This window comes from Anser brachyrhynchus, assembly GCF_964034855.1.
Source record: "Anser brachyrhynchus genome assembly, chromosome: 4".
Lineage (NCBI taxonomy): Eukaryota > Metazoa > Chordata > Aves > Anseriformes > Anatidae > Anser > Anser brachyrhynchus.
The window spans coordinates 19,374,081-19,383,534 of NC_137698.1; the positions used below are offsets into that span (position 1 = coordinate 19,374,081).

Here is a 9,454-nt window from a genome sequence, read left to right on the forward strand (position 1 = left end):
TACATTGGTATATAAATTAGCATCTTTTCAGTGGCATCAGTAAAGTTAGGCCAACACAGCTCAGTTGAACATCTGGACCTGGAAAAAACACCATGTGCTTTCTGCTGCAGTTATCTGATGTGAAGGTGCACTCTATCTCCTGTGCCAACTGTAATACATATGCCTGTTGAAATCTTTTGCTATAGAGAGGTTTTAAAAGGTTTATAGATAAACCATACTAGATCGTGCAGGCTGGTTCCCACCATAGTGAATTCACATATGGTGAAAAGACACTGAAGCTCGGGAGCAATACTCTGCAATCTGAGAGATAGGAATGAATACAAAGAATGTGTAGCACTTCTCTTCTCCGTGAAAGAAGACATTATCCTACCTGACAGCTGTAAACAAATACTAAGCATTTTTCTACTAGAAATATTTTAACATTCCCAGTTACAGGAACACTGCTGCAGAGCAGAGCACTACTCTGAATTTACACCGTCTTTTCCTGTCTTTATAGAATACTGTAACATATGTGAATTGGGACAGAAAGCTAGCAGCTATTCTATTTTTGTATACTTACTGAACTTTTGCACATCGATGCCATACTTTCCAGTATCCCCTACAGAGTTAAAGTGGCTTTGCACAGAAACCACAGAATCTTACACTAGTTGGTCTCCGCTTGGATCTGAAGGAAGAACTTTCTTTTGGCTGGGCCATGGTTAGTGACTCAAGCCAGCTTAGAAAAACAGCCCAGATTTCAATAACTGCTAACCTTCACAGGAGACTTGATATTTCCTACAATACCAAATGGTACATCATTGCAGGTTGCAGGGCTGGTAATGACGTGGATCTTTCGATTAGTCAAACAATTGTTAATGAAGGAGAAGGGGAAAGAAACTGATTACCATAACACCAAAGCCATCAGTGGTCCTGCATCAGAAGAGGAGGAACATCAGGTGCAGATTGCTCAACACCATTTCTTTCAAGATCCTACTTAGTAAAGAGTCGTGTGTTCTTACATTTCTGTTGGCTTGGGGAAGAAACTGATGCTGTGCAAACCTTTACTGGATCTGTGCATGTGAATAAAATTGGCTTACTTGGATTTATTCTTTCCTGGTGTTTCTAATGCTAACTCCCATCCCGCTAACAGAGCTGGCTTTGATCTTTGGAGACACGTTACTCAATTATATCAGAAATTCCTCAAAGCTGTGAAGCTAATCCCTGCCAGAGAACAGTGGGTTGTAATCATCATTGTCCTTCAGGAAGTATTAGTGCCAGCGTTTCAGTTTTTCTGTTATTGTTTATCATTAAAATAAAACCCACCCATTTACAGACAGACTGGTTACAAATCCTGTGGCTTGGCCTGCCCTCCAAAGTGGTTTCTGACATTGCCATATGACTGAATGCCAGGGGAAGTGATTATGCCTCTAAAATCCCCTCCTATTATATTTTGACTGTTGTGAAGTAAAGGATTTGTGAACTATCAGAATGTTGCTGGTGGAAACAGCCTCCTTCTAGTCTGTTATTCATTTAGACACAGTTCAAATAATTTCGTCTTGGGCCGGTGGTTATGTGTTTCTTGGGTGATGTGGGTTTTAGAACAAGTTTATCTAATTTTTAATTAAATTGAATTATTTCAGGATAAATTCCCTTTCCATTTAATATCGTGGAAAAGAAAACTCACATCCATTCTTTAACAACAAAAAATTCCCCCTCCCAAAAAAAGAAAACACACCACAAACCCACCCCTAGAACAGACATGCTGGGTCACCCCAGCTTCCCAGTCTTTCCAGACCTTCTTCTGACCCTGGACAGAGAGACTTATTTGATTACAATGACTATAGCAAGATTAATTAAGAAGGCAGTATATCCCTCACATTGAAAAACCTGACTTGGATGGGCTCAGAAAAGCTGTCATGGACCTTATAAAAACAATATGGGGAAGCTAAGAATTGGAAGTTAATAGACTATCTGGGGATGTACCAAAGTCTGCTGAGGTCTGGATTTTCAACTGGAGGTGTTACAGGGGAACGGAGAGCTCTACAGCTTTTATTGTGTGTACGGTTTTCTGTGTGTGTGTATTTTTTTTTTTTTTTTTGCCTGGTCTAGATGAAAATTTTGCTGTATTGAATAGGTAGCTCCTGTCAGGCACCCATCACTAAATTACTTCATTTACATGTATGTGTAAGGCATAATTAAAAACTTGACAAGTTCTTTTCCTTCTACATTATCCACAACAGTAATCAAGCTGCTAAAAATGAGGGCTAGAAGGTACTGCTACTGAGTGGGAGGCATGTGTTCAGTTTTCAGATATAGAGTGCTCTACAGCAGGAAAAAGAACCTGGCAGTTCCCCAACCAGATGAGCAGTCATTACCATACTATCTGACTGGTTCACTGTTTAGTCTCTTACAGGAGGTAGAAAAGCCTCAGGGAGAACAATCATGAGGAAACCATGTGCACTACTGCCACTACTAAGATTTTTTTTTTAAAAAATTATTTATTTTTTTAATGAGGCAGGTAGTGAACTCAGGGTGAAGATTCACAGCTGAGTGATTTTTTTTTTTTTGGTAGTTCAGCATCTACTATACTATTATTTCTAAGGGCCTACATCTACAACTCATCTCACTGTCTGTTGGACTCCTCCAGAGAAAATGGATATACTTAAACAGGTCTGGAAATCACAGAATTCTTCTTAAATTGTCTTCAAAGTATGTTCCTCTGCAAATAGGGTAGGAGTTCGACACTTTATGTAAGTGACAGCAGACTCTTAGTAGCTACAGCACTCACTCATGGCTGTAGGTACTTACTTTCCCTAAGGACTTCCCAGTCAGCTGGCCACTGTCAGCTCTTAGCATCTTTGCAGCTGTGCTAATTTGTGTTAGGTTTCAATATTTACTATGTCTGAGTGAGAAATAGAAAGCACATGACTTTCCCAGTAAATAGGTACTTGTATGGAATGTAAAACTTTGTGCCCTGAGGTTGTGTATACATCTTGTATTCTATACTTCCTAGACAAAGATGCAGCACGCAATTAGTCCTTGATATAGACTCAGGACTTGGGCCTTCCTCCAAATTTTTAAAACACTGGGGTAAAATTTATATTTTCTGGAACAAAATACTTACTGGAATTTGAAATCACTTCTTCAATAAAAGTCCTACTCTAAGAGAAGAATGGGAGAATAGTTTCCTGCATCTCTCTTGGTTCCCAAATCCCTGCAGTTCACAGCAGCTAGATGAAAGCCTGGGAAGGGAAAGGTAGGATTGAATCTCATAAGCTCAAGAGAACACCATATCTGGAGGTTTTTACAAGGGGTGCTGTAAATAGTACTTCTAGGCTCTACCATAACTTTTGAATGTCTATTCTAGTTTTCAAACCCCCTGCTTTGAGGCCTGTGATTCAGTCTAACCTGAAATTTATCACATTTCTCACAAATGTTGGGGTTGTGTATCATTATGTGTATCAGAATATAAGGACTTAAAGAATTAAGAAGGAGATAGATTATATAAAAAAAAAAGGCAGGAACACTGAGTATTTCTTGAGAAACTGATGTTTTGTATGTGCATTATTTGTATTTTCTTGATTTTGATCTTCCTCAAATACTGCATTATGCATTTCATGCCTTTGAGTGTAGGGTACTGGGAAAAGCTGTGTGTATGTATATGAATATGAGTTCAAATGAAAATCGTACTCTGTAAAAACCAGAATGGTAAAAATTTATGAAACATCCTGTCTAATTCTGAGTGGATGACTGCACAACAAAAGTTCACAAGGGCAGGAGATAAAAGTACAGGCTGTTTAGATACACATAAAGAAGCAAACTCATGACAATACCAAGTAAGATACCTGTATTTGATAGAATACTTTTTGTTTTTGCTATATGTAATTGACATTTTCATTACTTTTTAGATCTGAAAAAAAAGACATCCAATTCTTGAAACTGTACTGTAAGTAGCACAAACCATTTGTTACCCTTTTCTAAAGAAATTGTTTGGAAATAACTAGTAACAAAAATAAGTTCCGTGCATTTATTTTTGGAGTTAAAATGCTGTTCTTTACTGTGGAGACGTTTTGCCCCCATGATAATTTCACTGGTCAGACAATTTCTCCCACAGATAGTTGCAATTGTTATGGTAATAATACTTATCACAGTGCATCCAAAGCTGTGGCTGTATAAGCATTTCATAGGAAATGACATGAGGGAGGGTTTTGTTTGGGCTTTGGTCTGTAAAACTCATAAGGCTCGTAAATCAGAAGTGCTGTGTTCTTTTCACACTATTGCTGAAGGAACAGTGACCCAGTGAAATTCAAGAACCTCTCCAAGAGGAACAGTTGCCCTTTTAATTTCTTACACATGTTAATTCATGCTTAAAAAAGCCTCACACATTTTGAATTGAAATGCAAGCAAGAATGAAAATAGCTTCCTAGCTACCTATTGACATTCAGTGACTACACAATCCAAACACAATTCATTTTTGGGACAAGTACTTGTTCCTGTAAAATCATAAGGGATATGGACAGCCCTTGGGCTGTCATTAAGCTGGTCACATTAATGAATTACAGTGATACTTAATGTTTGTGCTAAGGACATCTTCAAAATACCTGTTCAGATGCACAGCATGATGTTGAGGTGAAGAACAAGAAGAATATAGCAGTCTGGTTATTGTCTGTACTGTGAACAATGCCTCTCAATGTCTCCAGTTTTATTTTGGATCAGTAAAAAACTCCTGAGAAAGGCAAAAGAAGGACCGAGAAAGAGGAGTACAAGGCAAAGACTAGCCTTGACTAGTACATGTGTCAGAACATCTAATTAGGGGCCTGGGTCTAATTATAAATCAGGTTGAGAAGGTTATAGGGCTCTTACCTATGTGTGAATGCCTTCCTAATTAGACTCTTATGTATGCATATGTAAAAGACGTTTCTAGCTATATTTTTTTCCCTGAAAAAAAGGATGTTGTGGTTTAGGAAGCTAATCCTAAGAGAGAACTCAGGCTTGAATATCACGAACAGATTTAATTACTTTATTACGTCTGGATGATGGAGTCACTTCTTTGGAATTGCTTCTTCCCAATGGTGGTTTGCAACTCAGCTTGCTGAATGCTTTGAATACTGCTGGTGGATGCCAAATTTCCTAGATGTCTAAAAATAGAATATGGCAGTGCTGATGTCTCTTTAAAGATTTATTTCTGTATGCTCCTAAGAAGTGGTGTTTTTCCATGTTAACTAAAATCTAGTTATAAAAGTAATTAAAAGAAATATCTGACTTCTGCTTGTACTTTTATTTTTTCTTTCAAATGTACATTATTTTTTATGAATGCCACTTAAAGTTTTTCTCTATGTGTATTTTTAAAATTGACTTCAAGCTTTCCACTGAAGCCACAGTTAAATGCATGTCTCAATATCACACATTAAGCAAGCAAATTACATATGTTAATGACTCATTTTGCAATTTGAATTACTTCTCAGTTGCTGAACAATTCCTGGCTCTATCCCATACCTATAAATGTTTTTTAACTGATCTGGCTTAGAACTTTTCATTTACAGTCTTTTTCATTGCGGGGGAGGCAGGCAAGGTGGGGGAACAAATTACATTGGTGCTTTTTCCTGGAAATGTACTATCTGCAGAGATTAAGGGACTGTAATTTATTTGCACTTTCAGCCATTTCTTTCCTTGTCTGCTAGATACTTTCCTGACTGATAAAGAAACTCTTGCCAACTAATCTAATTCAATATAAACACGTGGAGAAATTCAAGGATATCTAAGACTTTCTCTGACCAGTCAAGAAACTTGGGGGTAGGAGGATTTACTGATAAAAAGAGAAAACACTTGATCCATAAATACAAAAAAGAAAAACAACAACAACAAAGAAGAGCAAAAAACCACAGCAACACAGAATATAATTTTGAGTTTCTTGCAATGAGAAAAGAATCTGGGGCATGTTATTATGACTGTTCAGATTTTCTGTTTCTGTTTTTTGATTACTCTTCCTTCTGAAAATTTAATGGTTTTCTGCATGCTGTAGCCTTCCTACAGCTGAGTGACCACCTTTTTGTGTCAGAAGTCACATGTCTGAGTAAGATTTTCTCATACAGAGATCTGCTGGTTTATTTCTTTTTATTCACTTAGTACATGTAATTTGCTCATGACAAAGAAGATGTCTTCAAACAAAAGTTTCTTCAGCTGCAGTGTATTTTGTTTGGCACAACTAAAGACTGTATTGTGATAGTATTGTGGTATTTTACCATTACACTATCATTTCAATCTGAACAGAGCCCAGTTTGGAGATGTTACAACTGTATTTCACTACTGTTAATGCTTTTCTATGTTTCTGGAATTAAGAAGGTTTTCAGGGCAATGAGGAGAATGCTGTTTCCAAGTAAAATCTGAAATGATATAGTCCTTCTATACAGGATAAAACACTGAATGATGGTGACCAATTTCCTGATGTGCTTAGACTGAAATATCTACATGGCAGTACATCATATTTTGCCTGGTTGATCAAACAATTATTGATTCACAGTCATCTAAAACTAAACATATACAGATACTTTTTATGACACCAAATTTAAGTCTTTGCTTTCTTGTTCACTGTACAGTGTCTTTTTTTTTTATTGTCTCCCAATGTTCTTCTTTCTTCACCTAAACTTATTCTAAAATCCATAACATTTCTATAATGTGATAAGAAGGTGGGATAATTATTGTCTTCATATTATCCTCCTGTAAAGATTGTAGGACAGCAAAAAAAATATCAACAGTATAGATAGAAATTCTAAAATCTCTACTATGATCATTCATTTTCTTGGAAAGAAATACAAGACCTATTAGGCCATCTTACTAAATTGATGAGAAAACCAAAGGTTAGTTTTGAAAGAAAAATTGCACAAGATATTAAAAAGATGCAGACTTTTGAATCAGAAAGAAACAAGAAGTCACTGAAGTAGAAAATAGAATTTCTAAAAATGGAAAGCAAAAAAATATTAACATCAGAGGGACATGTAACTAAAAGTGAAATTAATTCTAGGGAAGATGCCAATAATACATACAACTTCATGAGAAGAATAAGCAATTCTGTAGAACATAATGATTCCCTAGAACAAGTGACCAGTAAGTTAGGAAAAAGTGTAAGGCTGATAAGTCTAGGAACAGGTGAAAGATAGCCAGGAAACCTTAAGAAAACTGCATATCTAAAAGAATCATTCATATTTGAAATGCACAGGATCTAGAGGAGGTGGAAACAGGCAATGGACAAACTGTCTTAGTGCTGTAAGTATTGCTGAGCATTTAGGGAAGATTCAAAGTGTCAGGATGGTTTATCTTCTTGTCAGGAAAAATATGAATCAAATGAAAACGTATTTTTTTAGAGCTCTCCCTTTCTATGAATGTGAGTTCCAACTTCTGGATTTCTACTGACGTTCTTTGGATTTTGCATCCATATGGTGGTGATACCTGGAAAATGGACTAGTTGATTAAATTCAGCTGTGGTGCTCATGGCTAATCTTACACCACAAACATTTTGTGATGTATAAGGCTTTCTATCTGGGAGTATTTACAAAGCTATCAATAGCTACAAATACCAAATTCACAATGCATCAAATAATACTGGACCAAGTTGTCATAACCTGTAATTTATCAAGTGTAAATCTCAACTGTTCTAATAAAATGCACAGCTTTGCATCCACCCCCTCTGCCCACCCTCCACCCTTGACCCCACTGCGGTTAAAATGAGCCTATTCTAAAAAAAGAGATGGAGACTTCAGGGTATGATACCTGGGTACTTTGTTGATGAGCTTCATCCCATTATGCTGACTAAAAGGATTTTTCCTACTGAGTGAAAAGTGGAGCTGTGTTCAGCAAAATGTATCTTGCTAAAGCTCTGCTCCCTCATATTACAACCAAAAGGAATAGGAGCAGAAACTTTCTTGCACTTTACAAAACAGGGTCTTATTGTCCAATAACTTCCTAGTTGAATTGCTATCTAGTTGCTTTTGTATATCAGATTTGATGGGATCAGACATTTAGGTCTTCATATGGTGCCAGAATATTTGGTTCTGTGGATTAAAATAGATGGTGTAAGAATGCCTTGGATGACAACAACATTTGCAGTTTATGTTTAATTAACCAGGTATAGATCCATAAAACAAGCAATACATGACATGCCTTTAAGTTTTGTTAATACAGGCCTTTAAAGAAAAAAAAACTTTTATAGTAATGATATAACCTGCCAGCACTTTTATGTCACAAATATTCACATCTCCATCTTATGTGACTTACAGAATATTATCTCTGCTGATTATTATGTCAACATGATGAACAGATTTTTAATTATCTGAAATTAGTCTGAATTAAACGTATTCTAAAATTTGCATCAGCGTGTCAGAGGGGAAACTTTAGAGATGGAATAAAAGAATACATCTGTACAAATCAAATTCAGAACTACCAAAGGCAGTAAAAAGTTCATTCCACATGAGTAATGAATCCATGGGCTGCTGTGTTTTTGCTATACTGGTGTATTATCCCATATTAAACAAGCAGAGACTAGATGCAAAACAAATAATTTCAGGGTATATTAAAAGCATTTGGGAATATTCTGATGTTTAAAAGAGAGACAGTACATTTCAACTATACTGATTTGTTCAAATTATTGTCACAGTGTCACAACTGATTCTTGTCTAATGTCATTTCCATTTCAAATTTTTTTTTTTTTTAAATGTCTAGACCCTTCTGCCTGGAAACAGTTCACAATTATTTCCACACATGTTCTGCATGTAGAACAACAAGTGGAGTTTCCATTTTCATGATGTTACTTAATTTTGTCTTAATTCTCCACAGCATGCTGTTCTACAATCCCTAAAAAAATTGTTCATAAAAAATCTAGAATGTTTTAGTTAATACCACAATTTTTAAATTGCATTTTAAAGAAAATGAGGGTTTAAAGATTCCAGTAATCTGCTTTCTGAATTCTGAAATGTAAACACTTTAGGACATATATTAGGATATCAGGTCCTGTTATGCCCTTCTAAGAAGTCCTCTGAAAACAGCATATTTGTCAGCTACAACCTATATATATTAGACTAAGACTGTCCTGCTGTAGTGATTAATTAAAATTTTACTATTCCTTTCTTTCTCTTGCTCTCTCTCTGTTGAATTCTTAACTTTCAGGTGTGTAAATCTAGTCATTATTAGTCTCCTTGGTGGATTTATGGGCCTGCTTTTGTTTGATTTTTAATAAAATCTGTTTATAGGAAATTTATAAAAAAGCAATAATAAAGTGTTTAATAATAAACTTATAGAGGAGTTAAATATAAATAATAAAGACTCTATGACCAGAGCAAGACAGAGAAGCACCCAGATAAAAGAAATGCTGGCCAAAAAACCAGTATATTATAGATACAAAACCTTGACTGTATTTGAAAATTTTACATGGAAATATTTGAAACCCACACTATTTTAGCCTTTATATTTTCATAGCTTTTCC

The 9,454-nt window shown here is 35.9% G+C and overlaps 1 long non-coding RNA gene across 1 annotated transcript; it reads left to right on the forward strand.

Moving 5' to 3' along the window:
* The first annotated feature begins 1,916 nt into the window (after window positions 1-1,916).
* LOC308194152 lies at window positions 1,917-9,083 on the forward strand. Its single transcript, XR_013950333.1, has 3 exons — window positions 1,917-3,235; window positions 3,888-3,925; window positions 5,661-9,083. It is a non-coding gene; the product is annotated as an uncharacterized lncRNA (long non-coding RNA).
* The last annotated feature ends 371 nt before the right edge of the window (window positions 9,084-9,454 follow it).